We start from the raw sequence: 16,645 nt of genomic DNA, 5'->3' as shown, positions 1-16,645 counted from the left end.
AAACAAACCTTCCACTGAGCAGCATTTCAGATGTGGAAACTTCTAAGAGGACTTGTAATGTTGACATGCATTGCTTAAACAAATAAGGAAAATGATATTTTCAAGCAAAAAAACTATTATTTCTTCTGCCAAGATGGAAGAGAGCAGATATGCCTGAGCATATTTTTTCCATGATATAGAATTTTATTTTATTTATTTATTTTTTTACAAGTAGTTTATTGTCAAGTTGGTTTCCATATAACACCCAGTGTGCCTGAGCATATTTTAAAACAATCATTGGTGCTGTTTGAGCAGACAAACGGGAAAGCTCACTAATTTGAACCTGGAGTCATTTAAGATGAAAATTCAGAGTGTGGACATGTGCTTCCACAGATCATTTTGCCTGTGTACTTGCAAAAGGGATCTGGCCGAGGGAGAAGATGGGAAGGAGTTGAAGGAATCACATAACTGTGGATAAAGAACTCACTTCACTGATGCCAGTGACAAGAGTGGTTTGTGGGCCAGGTGCATCCCTCGACCGTCGCATGTTGCGAGGCTGGAAGGTGTCAGCCCATTTCACCCCGGGCACCTCCAAACGCTACATTTTGCTTCCTCTGAAATAATACCCTGTTCTTCAGGTTTTCACCCTGTCATGGAGTCTTACTCCCCAGCAAGTTGGATTTCCTCCCTCGTTATGCTAAAGAAAGAGCTGGAGAGCCTTTGTCCCAATAACCATCTTGTAACTAGATTCGTTTGGGAAGTAAAGTTCCCATGAAAATATGTAATGAGAAATGATGATAATCATTAGATCGCAGAGCAGGGAATGGCCTGTTTACAGATGAAGACACAGAGAGCCCGAGAGGGAGGGCGGCGCCCCAGGGAAGGCTGCTCCCCTGGGGTGAAGCCGGGTCCTCCCCACAGGCCTGGAGAGAAGCCTGGAAGGGCGTAGAAAGCTTCAGAAGGTGGGGGGCTGGGGGCCATCTGTAGAACTTCAGACGTGACGCAGAAGCTCAGCACTAGGAAGCAGAGGGTTTGGAAGAGGGGTTCAAGTTCTTGGGCTCTTTCCCTTATGTTCTAGGGCTTTACTAGATGAAACAGATGGACCTCAAAGTGTTGAGGACCCGAAAAGGAGCAGTTAGCCCAGCTAGGCTGCATTTAACAGCGGCAGCGCTTCTCACTGGACCTCTAAACGTGACCCCTGGAAAGTGGGTCGTTTCCTTGTCAGACTTCCTTAGAACCATACAATGCGTTATTATTGTTCACCTTGTCACAGGGCCCAGAAGCGTTTTGCATGGTTTAAATAAGAGATTATCAGGGTTAAACATTATTTCAGTCTCCCAGAACTACGAATATCGCAGGGGTCTTTTAAGGAAGTGTTTCAAACACAATAACACAGGTATGGAGAATATCCGCCGGGCCACGTTCTGTGGGTGTGTCCGCTCAGCCCCGGCCCCGCACGGGCCACAGGGGCGCAGGCCACAGCCAGCGGCCACTGGAGTTACCCAGGGGTGGCTGTGGTCAGGCCCTGTGGCATCCGAGTGTAGACAGGGCTGGGCAGTCCACACTCGGTACTACCACCAGCTTCCAGCCTAGAGCCTCACTGAGGCAGGGGAGGGGTGCAGGAGGGCTTTCCAAATTCTCCTTCTGCTTTGTGTGCATTTATGTTTCTTTTTACACCGGAGATTTGATAGAGGTGAGATCAGGACCTTGGAATTAATTTTTTTTTTTTTTTGCCATTTTCACAAGTGTATCCCTTGTTTCACCTACAGAATCATTTACGAATGTAATAAGGCTGTTGGAAGAAATGAGTGGAATTTTCTGCTGACTTGGTGGGAGTCAGCAGAAATCTCCACCAGGCCTCCGCCCCGCAGCAGAAGGTGGCTGTTGGGCCCCGGGGGTCGGGGATGTGCCCGGGAGCCTGGCCTCGCTCCCGTCTGCAGGGCCTGGGGGACATGTGGCCAGAGGCCCCGAATCCCCGCAGCCGCTGGCATGTGGTGTGGGGTCGGACACCAGAGCCATCTCCGGCCCCCAGGGCCCTGCAGGTGCCGCGGAACGAAGCCGGTTCAACTCTCAGGTTTCTTTCACTCTGTAATAACGGAGCAGCCCCGGGGGCTCCCTGGGGCTCCCACAGTGCCTAGTACAGAAGCTGCACGTATTTGAGGGCCTGTCTTTCACCCATAGGTCGTACTGGGCACGACAGATGGAAATATTAGCAAAACACGAGTCCTGCCCTGGAAACCTCAGTCTGTGAATCGAACTCCGCCACCTGCACTGTGTCCCTAGGGAGCAGAGGCCTTGGGCGAGGAGTGAGGGCATAACTTGCAGGCCTGTTGGGGGTGGGGAGGTGAGTGAGGGCCTGCAGGGGTGCGTGCGAGGGGCCCGTGTGCGCCTGGGCCGAGGCAGCAAGCTGTGTCGGTGGCTCACTTAGCCCTTCCCCTGTGCTGAAGTCATGACGTCAGTGGTAGAGAATGAAGTGACATCGCGTGTGGAGGGGACACGGAGGATGGTGGAGCGCCCAGCTTTGAGGCTGGTAAGCCCTTTCCGAGCCGTGACCGTGACACTCTCCTGGAAGGGCAGGTTGTGCGTCGTGTGAGCAGGGGCCGAAGTGACCCCTTTGTTCCCGGGAGGGAAGCTCAGAGCATATCTTCAAGCCCTCGAAACTAGCTTCTCAAAATAGAAGCCTGCCTGTTACATACAAACGTCCGCACAGAGCGCATTCTGGAAGGATACAAGGAAAATGTAGTCTCATCTCGGCAGTGGATACGGTGATCCGGGGTTGGGAGGGAGACTGGCATTTTCCACGCAACACCTTTCTGTGTGTTTATTTTCTTTTTTCACAGAGCAGATATTACCTGACGATGGTAAGCCCCTGAACGCTCTGAGATGTGACGCCCTCTGATCTGACACTTTGATTCACTGTCGGTGGGCCCTCCTAGGGCTCAGGACTCTTTTCTAGTCGCAAGAAGAAAAGCCTACCTTTTTTTTCCCCCCTCTGTCGTTTTGCAAAGAAGATCTTTCCAGGATTCCTTTTGATTTTTATGAGATATAATTGACACATGACATCATGTTAGTTTCAGGTGTTCAATGTAATGACTTAAAAGCCAGGACTCTTTTTTTGAGCAGAGGAACTGTTCTCATCAGATGTTAATATAGCTGTCAGTATTTTCTGGAATTACATCTTAAGAAAAAAATCAATCACATTATAGATTAAGGACGATCTTTTACTCTACAAGGCGATGGTATCTATAGGGTCCCTCACAATGCTTAAGGTAGCAGGTTGCATGAGTAACTTGTTATATTTAGGTTGCACACACAAACTCTTGGAGGCTGAAGTGCTAAGAAATGGGCTAGATCGTTCTTAGAATAGAACACAGAGGCTCCTTTCTCTTCTCTGTTCTGTCTTAGAAAATGCTCTATAATCTTTGTTTAGCTATCAGACACTCTCTGCTCACAGACAAACGTGCTTATGTTTTTACATTTTTGTTTAAGTGTGATTTCTACAATTATGTGCTTTCCAAGATTTTCACAGGGTCTAAAAAAAAACTATTAGCAATTAAACTTCTGCTTAATTTTAGTTACACGCTTGGCAGCATATAGGATATATCCAGCCAGAAGTCTGCATATACTCTTTCCTTTGGCAGAGAAAAAGGAAGTGATTATAGCAACATGCATCACTGTTTAAATTAACCAATACAAATTACCACAGGCGCCATAAAACTCAACTTTTTCCTTTTTTGATACAGGTTATAGTTTCAGTGGACTGTCCCATCTACTCTGAAATTCACCCGTGTGTTTTGTGGGGAGACTGTACCCATCAGACAGTAAAGCCACCAGCTACCTGTGGTTATGTACATTCCATTGAATTAAAATTAGATAACATTAAACATTTAATTCCTCAGCTGTCCTGGCCACATTTCAAGCACCTAGTAGCCCCCTATGATGGCCACACATATGGGCAGCACAGATCTAGAACGTTCCATCATCACAGAAAGTGATACTGGGCAGCGTTAGACTAGAATATACATATTTCATAAGCAAAGCCGAAATGGAAACATCTCCATAGTAATTTTTGACTTGTAGTGAAGAAAAAGACACAGTTTCCTGTAGATTCTTTGTGGAGCAGAAACTAAAATACACATGCAAACCTGACAGTTTGCTTCATACTGTTTTCACTTAGCATGTAACATACTTGACTTTGGAACTCAGTGCCTGGTATGTTTTGTCTGGCTTTCATTTCAACAAAGGGAGGAAAGTGTGAGAATAACAAAGATGATTACATGGTCACAGTGTTTCTCTGGCTTAATATCGAAAAATCTGGTTCAAAAGCAGACGTAACATGACTTTAGGTGGAGTTAGTATGTTGACTGCCCTTCACTGACGTTCAAGGAAAACTGATTTCAGAGACCAGTCTGGACTCCTTACCTTTTTCCCACAGTACTCTTTGGATTTCTAGCCCTGCCTTGTCATTATTGACATAGTTATCAGTTGTTTATGACATGTTAAGCCTAAAAAGTTCTCAGAAACACCATACAATAGGATTCTCTCCATAGGTGTTCTGGTGCTATTAAGGCATAATCTTCCATTTCCCTATAAATACGAAAATGTTTGAGAGCTAAATGAAGCACATTTTTAAAAAATATTTATTTTGAGAGAGAGAGAGCAAGTTGGGGAGGTGCAGAGAGGTGGACAGAGGATCTGAGGTGGGCTCTGCACTGGCAGCAGAGAGCCTGATGCGGGGCTTGAACTCACCAACCGTGAGATCATGACCTGACCCAAAGTCAGATGTTCAATCGACTGAGCCACCCAGGCGGCGCCCCAAGTGAGCATATTTAAAACAAATTACTACCTTAAACCACATACCAAAATTAACCCAAAATAGATCAAAGGCCTTAATATAAGAGCTAAAAGTATAAAGCCCTTAGAAGAAACATAGATATAAACTCTATGACTTCAGAATTGGGAGTGCATTCCTACCTGTGACCGTGAACGCACTGGCATCCAGGGAACAAATGGATAAACCAGGCCTCAGCAAAATTAAAGACGTTTGGATTTCAAAGCACACTATCAAGATGAAAAGACCAACAGACATGTGGGAGAATATAGTTACAAATCACATATGTGATAAGGACCTACTGTCCAGAATAGATAAAGAGCCCCTCAACTCCACAGTAAAAAGACAAATGATTAGTAGGTAAAAATGAGTAGATATTTCTCTCAAGAAGGCATGCCAATGGCCAATAGGCATATGAAAAGATGCTTAACGCCATTAGTCATTAGGTAAACGCAAATCAAAATCACCAGGAGACACTCCTTCACATCGTTTAGGATGGTTAACATAAAATATACAGACATCAAATGTCAGCAAGGATGTGGAGAAATTGGGCACCGTTGATGGAAAAGTAAAAATGGTGCAGCCACTATGGAAAACGGTGTGACAGTTTCTTGAAGAGTTAAACATGCAGATGCCCTATGGCCTCCTGGTGCTACCAGTAAATATATACCTGAGATAACTGAAATTGTGTATTCACATGAAAACCCATATAGGAATGTTGATAGGAGTAATGGAATACTAGTCCCAAAGTGGAAACAACCCAGATGTCTCTCAACTTGTAGACAGTCAACAAAATGTGGTATATTCACACCATGGAGTGTTATTCAGCCATAAGAAGGATGAAGCATGGGTACGCGCTGAAACATGGGTGAGCCTTAAGAACATCATGCCAAGCAACAGAAGCCCGTCCCAATGACCACCCACTGCGTGATTCCACTTACATGAAGCAGCCGGGGTGGGTGGATCCACAGAGACGGACGTAGGCGAATGGTTGCCAGGAGCCGGGCACAGAACAGGGAGTGAATTCCCACGGGTGTGGACTTACCCCTGGGGTGATGCATGTTCTGGAAGTAGCCGGTGGTAAAGGTCACACATCCTTGGGAGTGTACAGACGCCACTGGATAAGATGTGCTTTTAAAGGCTGAATCTAATGGTGTGTACGCATATATTATATCCCAATCAAATATTTTATTTTCTTACTTATTTTTTAAATGTTTATTTTTGAGAGAGAGAGAGAGAACATGAGCGAGGGAGGGGCAGAGAGAGAGAGAGAGGGAGACACAGAATCCGAAGCAACTCCAGGCTCTGAGCCATCAGCACAGAGCCCTACGCGGGGCTGGAACTCACGAACCACGAGATCATGACCTCAGCCGAAGTTGGATGCTTAACCGACTGAACCACCCAGGTCCCCCCAGTCAAATATTTTAAAATAAACATATATTTACATGGACATCGTTCTTGGTTTCTCTTTGTGATCTCTTAATCTCGTAACAAGTCACTTGTTTGCAGGGCCATCTGACCCAGACCCTTAGGGAAACAGAAGGGAAAAAAAAAATCTAAGCGCAAGTGGCAAAATGGAATGAGAACCAGATCAAGTGCGTGTTTTTGTGTCGCAATATAAGAAGGCATCTCTTTTCACTGGAGCTAAAAGTATAAATTAGAAGTAGAGTGCTAATTGTGAGACAGCCAATTCAATTATCAACCAATGAAAAGTTTGAAAGACTTGAGTAGTTAGCATCTTTTAAGTTGAAATTGCCTGTTATATAATCTTTCAACGGCTGTACAAAAGAACCCTGAGTCACACAGCGTTCCCACACGTGTCCAAAGTTTGCAATAAGTGGAATGATTCTCCGTGCCCTGGCAAGCTGGGAAGCACATTTATTTCCATTTATTTGTCTCCATCTTTGCATCTGTATTTAAATACCCCAGTGCCTGCAGGTCTGGTGACTTCATCTCCTGGGTTCTGTGAAATCCCAGCCCAGACAGACAGCCTGCAGGAAGCGTTTTCCACATGACGAGTAAACAACAAAAAAGAGGGCATACAAAATAAACAACCCAACCAGCGTTCAGAACAAGATAATTGCCTTCGGAATTGACCTTAATGTGCAAACGCCTTCGGATTATCTGCTACGGTTTCCAGGCCCTTGTCTATACGCTCTGTGAGGCTTCCCAGCTGGGCACGAACCCAAATTAAGACAAATCAGACTTCAAACAAAGCCCTTCCGAGGCCCTGAAAGCCGTGGGTAACTAGGTAACGGGAGCATAGATAAGGATGGATCTATCAGGAAAAGTGTGCTCTTTCCAGGCTGAATGTTTTATTTCCAGTAAATATTAGTGAATGACAGGTGCCAGTAGTTAGGAACTAAGGACAGGATTGTGGCCGTTTACCTACAGGGATTTTCCTGACTCTGTCTTTGAAAATATTTTCTTGCACTTTTGGAGGGTATGTTTTAGAAAACTAAACTAGGTTTTGTGGGGGTTTTTAAAATTTTATTTGTTTTGAAAGAAAGAGAGCACAAGTAGGGTAGGGGCCGAGGTGGGGGGGGGAGAGAGAGAGCCCCAGGCGGACTGTGCACTGTCAGCACAGAGCCTGACGTGGGGCTCAAACTCACGAACTGTGGTGAGATCATGACCTGAGCCGAAATCAAGAGTCGGACGCCACCCAGGCGCCCCTACACTAGATGTTTCAAACCAGAAGTGGAAAGTTTTCAACAAACTTCACCATTTAAATTAATGGCTATAGAATATTTTTAAAAGGCTGTATCTAAACTCTATAGAGTTCTCCGAAAGGGGTAGTAATCACAGTAATACCTCCCCATCTACTGGGTTTGATTTTTTTTTTTTGAAACGGATTTTTAGCACTAGAGTATATTAAAACCAGTATGATTTACTAAATTGGTTTGTAATAATACCTCTCATTTCTTGAGCTCATATGAGGAAAATGCTAATATTCCTTATTTTCCGGGTGGTAGAAATGAGATTCAAAATGATAAGTAAAATGCCCGAAGGCAACAGCTAAGAATCATAGCAGAGATTTGGACGCCAGGTCCCCCCCTGGCCAAATGGAAATGTTTAATCCCCCGGCTCTGACCAAGGGTCTTCTCCCAGTCTGTGCAGACCTGAATTTTGTCACCATAAAAGCAGCGTTTCCAAGTAGTGAAGCATGCCGCTCACTCACTCTGCCACTCACGGCCTCAGTTTCCTCAGGTGTAAAATGGGAAATAATGAAATGGAAATGATTATTTCTACCTTCCGATTGCTGCCAAGGTTAAATGAAGTGCTCCAAGTGCATTGCTCAGAACAGCATCGGGACCATAGATGCGTCCATTCAGAGGTAGCTGTTACTATGTGCAAAAGTTGTCTGTGCCTACAGCTCATGGTCAGACCAAGTAGAAGGACCAGTATTGAAACGTTTGTGTCCTTCACTGTAGTAACACAAAGCCAAATAAGGAGGACGGGGTGCTGCTCTTCACAGCATTTTAGTGGGGCGCCTGGGTGGCTCAGTGGGTAAAGCATCCGTTTGGCTCAGGTCATGATCTCGCGGTTGGTGGGTTTGAGCCCCGCGTCGGGCTCTGTGCTGACAGCTCAGAGCCTGGAGCTGCTTCAGATTCTGTGTCTCCCTCTCCCTCCGCCCCTCCCTCACTCGTGCTCTGTCTCTCTGTCTCAAAAATAAAAAGGCATTAAAAAAAATAATAAAACCATATTATTTGGCCAGGCAGGGCAGAAATATATGAAATGACAAGTGATATAAAACGTTTAAACAAAATCCCCAAAATGAAAGAAAGCTCAGAGTGGGATAGTCAGGAAAAAAAACATGTTGGCGGTGTCTGGAAGGAAGGAAGAAACAGGTGAGCCAGTGACGCTCTGGACAGTTGCTGAGCAGCGATGTGAAGACCAGGGGGACATGTCCGGGGACACAGGCCACCCTCCCGTAACTGTGCGAACTTCCCAGCTGCTGACGAGCGCTGACTGTGTCCTACAAATCCTGCTCGCATCTGGGTCAGTGAGTCACCAGATTTTAGACCAAGCCTGTGTTCGTCTGTGGCCAATTTTTGGCATAAACAGTTTCCTTTATTCTCATTCCCGGACTATAAAGTTTTTGTCATTGCTGGATTGGGCTTCCTTCTTCTTTTGTTTTCCTCCCCTCCCCCCCCCCACCGCTTTTCTTTGTTCTATTCCTTCCTTCTTTCTTACTCTCTTTCGTATGCAAGAGCGTGGGGGGGGGGCGCGTCTGCATGTGTGGAACGCCCTTAGCAGGGGTGCGGGACACCCACTGCTGGGCAGAGACAGACACTGTCCCCAGAGCTGACTGAGAAAGCAGAATGTAGGCCACACAGAAAAGGGTGCTGATCATTTGTCTGAGAACATGTGTTAGTGACAAAGCTTCTCCCAATCGAAAGTGACATAAGAAAAAGAAGGCTTGGTGACATTTTTACAGAGGGACACTTGCGGACTTGCCATTGTTATGTTTGTGTTCTAATTCACTGAATTTGCAGGAGGTGATTGTAAAATGTAGTCACAGAACAGGCTTGCAAAACTGGAAGTTGGCTTTCTCGTGTCTTCTCCTCCCCGCCCCCACCGCCCCATCATCTTCTCTTTAAAATGTTTCTGAAATCTAAACATCTGGTGACCACTGACAGTAAATAGTAATGAACCTTTAAAAAGTCATTATTTAGAAAGGCCACACAGTGGATTTCCATGAAGGATAACTACACAGATGGCCATTTCCTAGGCACACAGCTTCTTCCTATCGCGAAAGGTAGTTCTGGCCACACAATGGATGTATTGTTTAAACATTCTTAAGGGCGTCTGGGCGGCTCAGTCGGCTGAGTGTTCAACTCAGCTCAGCTCATGGTCTTGAGTTCATGGGTTTGAGCCCCATGTCAGGCTCTGTGCTGACAGCTCAGAGCCTGGAGCTGCTTCGGATTCTGTGTCTCCCTTTCTCTCTGCCCTTCCTCTGCTCTCTCTGTGTCTCAAAAATAAAATAAACATTAAAAAAATTTTTAAAGAAAAATCCAGAGGCGCCTGGGTGGCTCAGTCAGTTAAGTGTCTGACTCTTGGTTTCCGCTCAGGTCATGGTCTCACAATTTGTGGGATCGAGCCCCACATCAGGCTCTGTGCTGACAGTGTAGAGCCTGCTTGGGATTCTCTCTCTCCTTAAAAAAAAATAACATTAAAAAAAATAACAACAACAACAAAAAGCCAGACTTATATATCAGGCAAAACTGAGGGCAAATTGAAAAAAACATTCTTACAAAATTATGAAGGACCCAGCAGGTGACCAGCTGACAGAATAAAGAAAACTGAGGGGGATTGTTATTATCTGACATACTTCCCTTCACTTCCCAAGGTCCATACTTGACTGACTTCATGTGTGTGATTTTCTGTAGCGTTTACATTTTCTAGCTGCAGCGGGAAATGTGTTTTCCCTTCATCTTGCCTTCCTGCGTCCTCCGTCATCTTGGTGACCTTGTGCGTAAACTCCCTCCAGAGCAGACCAGGAGGGGCTCTAAGCCAGCTGGAGCCGTGCAGACACCAAGCCCACAGCCTGCATCCCTGTCCCGCCACTTGCGGCTGTGGGACCCTGGACAAGTCCCTAAATTTCTGTGAACTCAACGATCCCACCTTTAAAACGATCATGATAACACCCGATTTAAAGGATTAGATAAAAATGAGGCCAGATTGGAGGGCACAGCAGGCATTGGCCCTTAATCTCCCTCCAGTCGGGGGCAGGTCCCCCTATTTTATTCTTATGAATGCATCCGGCAAAATGCTTCACATACTTTCACTCAGTCATTCGGTCAACACTATTTATTGAACACCTACGAGCAGGTATAATGAGAAGCGTGAGGAGGAAGGTCAGCAAACGTGGTCCAGGCCAACGAAACAGCCGTGTGATGGAGGAAACGTACCCAGGCCTTGACTTACTCATCTTGATAGTGGGGCAGTCGAGTGAATAACTGAAGTAGACAGGGAAGGATGCCGGAAGGGAAGGAGGTAGGGGAAGAAGAAGGGACCAGCCAAGGTTGAAATAAATGCTTTCGGTGAACTGTGAGCTCAAAAAAGCCTTGTGTTTTCCTAATCTGGAATGCTACCACGGAGAAGAGTTCATTGTATGGAACTGTTTGCTTCTAAGTTACGTTTCTTCATTCAAAATAAAGGACAGAAACATTAGAATACGTTTTTTTTTTTTTTTTTTTTTTTTTTTTTTTTAATGTTTTAATTATTTCTAGGAGAGAGAGAGAGACAGCGTGAGCAGGGGAGGGTCAGAGAGAGCGGGAGTGACAGACTCTGAAGCAGGCTCCAGGCTCTGAGCTGGCAGTCAGCACAGAGCCCGATGCGGGGCTCGAACCCACGAACCGCGAGATCATGACCTAAGCGAAAGTCGGACGCTTAACCGGCTAAGCCACCCAGGCGCCCCTAGAATACCTTTTTCTAAAGGGAGCAGGCGTGACAGTGCTAGCCACTGCCCTTGGGAAATCCAGTGGCTGCATCCAGCACAAGGGCAAAGCCACGGATCGCCTGACCATGTGCACAGCAGGCCTGAGCTTGGGAAGCACCGGGCACGTTGCAAGTGCTTGCGAAATGTCAGTTATGAGGACAGCACTCATAATATCAGTTATTGTATATCTATATCTATATACATAGATATATAATATGAGCGTGATGAGCATCACCATGCTGGCTGGGATACACAAACGCTACCATTCTGCTACTAAGTAACTATACAATGCATTGTAAATTGCCCCTTTCTATGTAACAAGATGCCTCCTGGAAATAAAGTTTGATTAGAGAACCCTATTTCCAGGAAGCTTAGAACTTCACAGTAAAGAATTGGATGAAAGGGGGCTACCGAAAAAGCAAAGAAATAAGTTAAAACCTTGAGTAAGTAGCAGATCCGAAACTGAAGGACGGCGATGAATTTCCGGGGGGGGGACGCAATCCTCACACAAGGGTTTTCTTTAACTTGGCATCGGCGGAGCAGCCAATTCCCCGTTTGGGAAAAATTAGCTTGGAAATGAGTTTCGAGGAATTGGCAGCACGCGGCAGGTGCATGCATGGAGTTCTCCAGCGGCCGCAGGGACCGGCTCGGGGACAGCGGGGAGACTGGCTGACCTTCAGTTCACCTTGCTTGGGGCTGTGAGATGGTGGAGGAAGAATGAATTCAATCACAGGTAAGCTCATGGCCAGGGATAGGAAGCCTCTGCCACGGCCCCTGGAGCTCCTCTGTGATGTGCAGTCCCTAAGCCTGGCTGGAGGGCCCGTGCTGACAGACACTTCGGCAACATCCACCTGCACTTGCGCCGAGTCTCATCTCCGCAATGATGGAAGATGGAAATGAGCCGCCGTCTCTGCTTCCCCACAACACCCAGAAAGGACGCCAGGCTCCCTTGATGGCATGTCCAGGCGCCCGTCCGGTCCCCCAAGGACTTCTCTGTGATCCTTGGAAAAGAAAGTCTATTGGCCATGCAATTCCTCACCACTGTGAACCTGGAGCCCCCGGAGATGCTGAACAAGCATCCAGGGAACTGTGGGTGGGCGTCTGGCCACGGGATGAAGAACTTTGGAGCCCAGCGCACCCTGGCCGCCCCCAGAGAAGGCTGGCATGTCTACACAACCAGCCCAGGGACTTCTGGAGAAGATCTGGACCCCGAAGGTGTAGAGGGAGCTTGAGGAGAGCACCGAGGCAGCCCGCAGGTACGGGCCCAGGGGCCGCCTGTCGGCTCGGTGCATCTGGACGGCCAAGCCCACATGCCGTTTGGCTCTGATTGGACGGACTTGTGGGGATACTGGCTGGGAGAGAAGCCGTAAATGGCAGACTTTAAGGATGAGTGAGGGGAATCAAAACTACCGGAATAAAGCAGCAGACCGTGTGCTTACCTTTCTCCACCGTGCGACGCCAGGAGCCTGACAGAGGCTTCTCTGTGGCCCTGGGGACGCCGGGGAGGGGCTGCATGGGACACCCTCTGCCTTTAGTCTCTTGGCTGCTCTTATCTCCATCCCTCACAGGTGCCTTTCGAGACCCCCAAACTCGGCGCCCCTTAGAGTAACCTAACGCCATCAGGCATAAAAAAAATCACCGTTACACTCCAATTCAAGATGAGAAAGCTTTGTGATGCTGTATTGACTATACATGGAAAAAGAAGAATGTAAAATAACTTAAGGGATACTTTTGGTCTTTAAAAAGAAAACATTTCTGGAGAAGAGTCATGGGGTTAGATCACATACATCTTATTCTAGATTCAGAATCACTTTAGGTGCAAAATTAAAAAACTGCTATTAGCTTTGGTTTGACACTTTGATTTTACCAATACATGCAATTGAGCACAAAATAATTTTATGTGAGGTGAAGTAGAAGAGAAACAAAAATAATATTTATTCCTGGATGGGGTCGAGAGCTCACCTTTCAGCCCACTTCCCATATAGTTTAATAAACATGAGAAAGATGAGAGTAGAAGAATCAATGAAGCCACCGCGGAGGCCCAGAGACCCACATGATCTGAGCGCTTCCACAAACTGCTCTGGATGTAATTTTCCACATTTTCAGTGAGGAGATGGGACTAGTTCACCTTCAGGGAAGGTCTTTTCAGAGATGACTATTTCATGACCTATCCGATAGGTTAAAAGCTCTGCCAGCTGGAAATGGTCTTCGGAAACTCAATGGCAAGGCTGTGCATTGTGGCACACAATCCTTAATGTTCTTTTTTTCACCTTGGGAGTGGGTTTGCGTCTTTGGGGCCACATTGTCACAGAGTGGGAGGAGACAAACAGGTCTCAGAGAGCCCGTCCCTTCTCTCCTTGAGAAAAAGGCAAAGCACCCCGTGCTAGTCCCCAGTGAGGGATGGTTTGGCCTCGAAAAGCGGGCCGGTCCTCGCTCAGATGTCCCCCATCATCTCACGCCAAGTGAGAATCAACTGAGAGATTTAGGATGTCCCCCCATTTTTGTTCTTTGCATTGCATTTGTCACGATGCTCGCCTCTGTCAGGAAGTAGCCCGGGACACACGAATACCGTTTAAGGTTATTAACAACACCCCAGAGGCCGCATGAAATACTTGATTCTGTGTCCCGTCTTCTTTCTTGAATGTATTTTTGGACATGTCCCAGGGAAGTTTCTCCCCTTCACCTGGACAGAACTGCCCGAATAATAAGACCTCACAACTGCTGCGGGCATCACACGGAACTGCCCCCCGTCTTGAGAGGCAGGCGCTGGGCTCCCAGCCCCCTTCCTATACTGCCAGTGGCCTGCGCACAGCGGGCGCCAGATCACTCTGTCTACTCACGCGTCTGCGCCTACAGTAACTTAAGCCTGTCTGATATCTTTTCATTTTTCTGTAAGTAAATGAATGTTTTTCAAGCTTCACAACACAGTAATGAGAAGTAGTATCGGACTTCAAGGCAGCAAATAACATGGCTCCCTAAAATAAGCGACTGAAGCACAGACCTTGAGCAAACCAGACTGTGCAACGATGTTGGCGATGCACGGACCTTCTGGAAGAGGCTTATTAAGTACACAGGCATTTATTTTGAATTGAAAAGTCCAGTCAGGAGAACATAAAACCTAATTTTAAGTGTTTAATTTCAAGACAATATGGCATCTGTCATAACCTTCCAGTTACTGTTACTAAGATGACTTGGGTGAAGAATATATACTCCTTAAAGAAATAATACACATCTTGGTTCAACTTCCTGCCATTGTTTAGGGATTTTTGTTTCCGGAGAACTACAAATGGACCTGAAAATTGTTAGAAATCAGGGGCACCAGGGTGGCTCAGTCAATTAAATGTTGGACTTGGGCTCAGGACATGATCTCGTAGTTTGTGAGTTTAAGTCCCATGTTGGCCTCTGTGCTGACAGCTCAGAGCCTGGAGCCTGCTTCGGATTCTGTGCCTTTCTCTCTCTCTGCCCCTCCTCCGCTTGCTTGCTCGCTCGCTCTCTATTTCTCTCTTGCAAAAATAAATAAACATTTAAAAAATTTAGAAATCAAAGTAAGCATATCCTTTTTTCAGAAGAAAAATAAACCTTATAAATTTGCTAATTCCCTCTAAATTATTTTATAAGTCAGTATTCCAATAAACATATTAAAATTATTTTTAAGAAGATAAGGTGATTCTAAAGGTCATGTGGCAAAATAAATACACTGAAAGTTACCCTACAGAATATTAAAACATATCATAAAACCTCAGTTATTAAAACCATGATAAAGGCATATGATATACCTAAATCAATGCAAGAGAATAGAAAGTCCAGAAATAGGCCCAGACACATGAATGAATTTTGTATCTCCTGAATGGACTAGTCAAAAAATGCTATCAGAAAATATTGCTGGGGCACCGGGGCACCTCAGTCGGTTAAGTGTCTGACTTTGACTCAGGTCATGATCTCCAGGTTCATGAGGTTGAGCCCCACCAAAGGCTCTGTCTAACAGCTCAGAGCCTGGAGCCTGCTTCAGATTCTGTGTCTCCCTCTCTCTCTGCCTCTCCCCTGCTCATGCTCTATCTCTCTCTATATCAAAAATAAATAAAAACCAGAAAAAAATTAAAAAATAGAAAAACCTGTGCATGGATCAATATATCATGCTGTACTCTAGGATAAATCCCGAATGAGTAAAAACTTTAAATTAAATAAAATAAAGTCATAAAAACTCGAGAAAAAATATAAGACTTCTCTTATAAATGCAGCGAAGCAATGGCCTTTCTAACAGTATTTCAAAACTCAGAGGGCATAAAAGGTATGATTGAAAATTTTAACTTTGTTTAAAAAGAGAACTTCTCCACTACACCATAAACAAAGTAAAATAACAAGGAAAAACTTGAAAAGAAATTTGCAGCTCCCACAAGTCAACAAGAAAAAGACTAATATCTTAATAGAAGAAGGGAGATGGGCACGAAGGACATGGACATAGAATTCACAGAAAAGGAAATAAGAGTGACCCATAAACATATGAACGATGCTCAGCCTCCCCTCTGAGATACTCTTCATCACATACAACTTGAAAACAACAAGATTTTAAGAAAATAGGCGTAGTCACACATTGCCGACAAAGAACGGTCTGGCCGTATCCATCAAAAATACAAAGATGTATGATGCTTTGAATGGCTTAATTTTTTTAAGTTTATTTATTTCTTTTGAAAGAGACAGCATGAGCGGGGGAAGAGCAGAGAAAGAGGGAGAGAGAGAGAATCCCAAGCAGGCCCCACACTGTCAGCACAGAGCCCTACTCAGGGCTCAAACTCACAAACCATGAGATCATGGGCTGAGCCGAAATCAAGAGTCGGACACAACCAACCACGCCCCCCAGGTGCCCCTGAATAGCTGTAGACAACCCGCCTCACGTGCCGATTCACTGCGACGTTGTCGCCAGCTGCAGAGACTGGAAACAACTTAAATAAATGCCCACCAGGGTGGGACTGAAAGAGCGATTGCTCTATCCATCCATCTACGCCTCGCCATTGTTATGGAAAGATTGAAGTCAATGTACAGAATTGGAAGGACCTCAAGAATATTTATTAAGAGACAAATATACAGTGCTCAACTTTGTGTTGTAACAGAGGGAAGCATATATTCATATTTGCTTAGATCTGCATAAAAACCTGAAAGGAGACAGACAAAGAAATAATAACCGTGCTTGGGGATAGTGGGTAGTAGTGATGAACGGACGGGAGGTGAGCTGTTCGTATATGACTTCTTATAATCTTTACTCGAACAATGTGAATGCATAACCTTCTCAAAAACTAAGCACACATTTTAAAAGTTGGAAATCCCCTGGAGAAAAGTGCTTCTGGACATCTCCATTCTCCCAAAAGAACTTCCCCGGTCTTTTTTTTTTTTTTTTA

At 45.5% G+C, this 16,645-nt stretch overlaps 1 pseudogene; it reads left to right on the top strand.

Annotated features, from left to right (window-relative positions):
- The first annotated feature begins 5,622 nt into the window (after positions 1-5,622).
- LOC144229206 (glutathione S-transferase kappa 1 pseudogene) lies at positions 5,623-12,622 on the top strand (annotated as a pseudogene).
- The last annotated feature ends 4,023 nt before the right edge of the window (positions 12,623-16,645 follow it).

The sequence above is a fragment of the Crocuta crocuta genome, unplaced genomic scaffold (assembly GCF_008692635.1).
Source record: "Crocuta crocuta isolate KB4526 unplaced genomic scaffold, BGI_CrCroc_1.0 scaffold455, whole genome shotgun sequence".
Taxonomy (NCBI): Eukaryota; Metazoa; Chordata; class Mammalia; order Carnivora; family Hyaenidae; genus Crocuta; species Crocuta crocuta.
The sequence above is the reverse complement of the archived record's forward strand: the minus strand, read 5'-3'. Positions and strand labels throughout refer to the sequence as shown.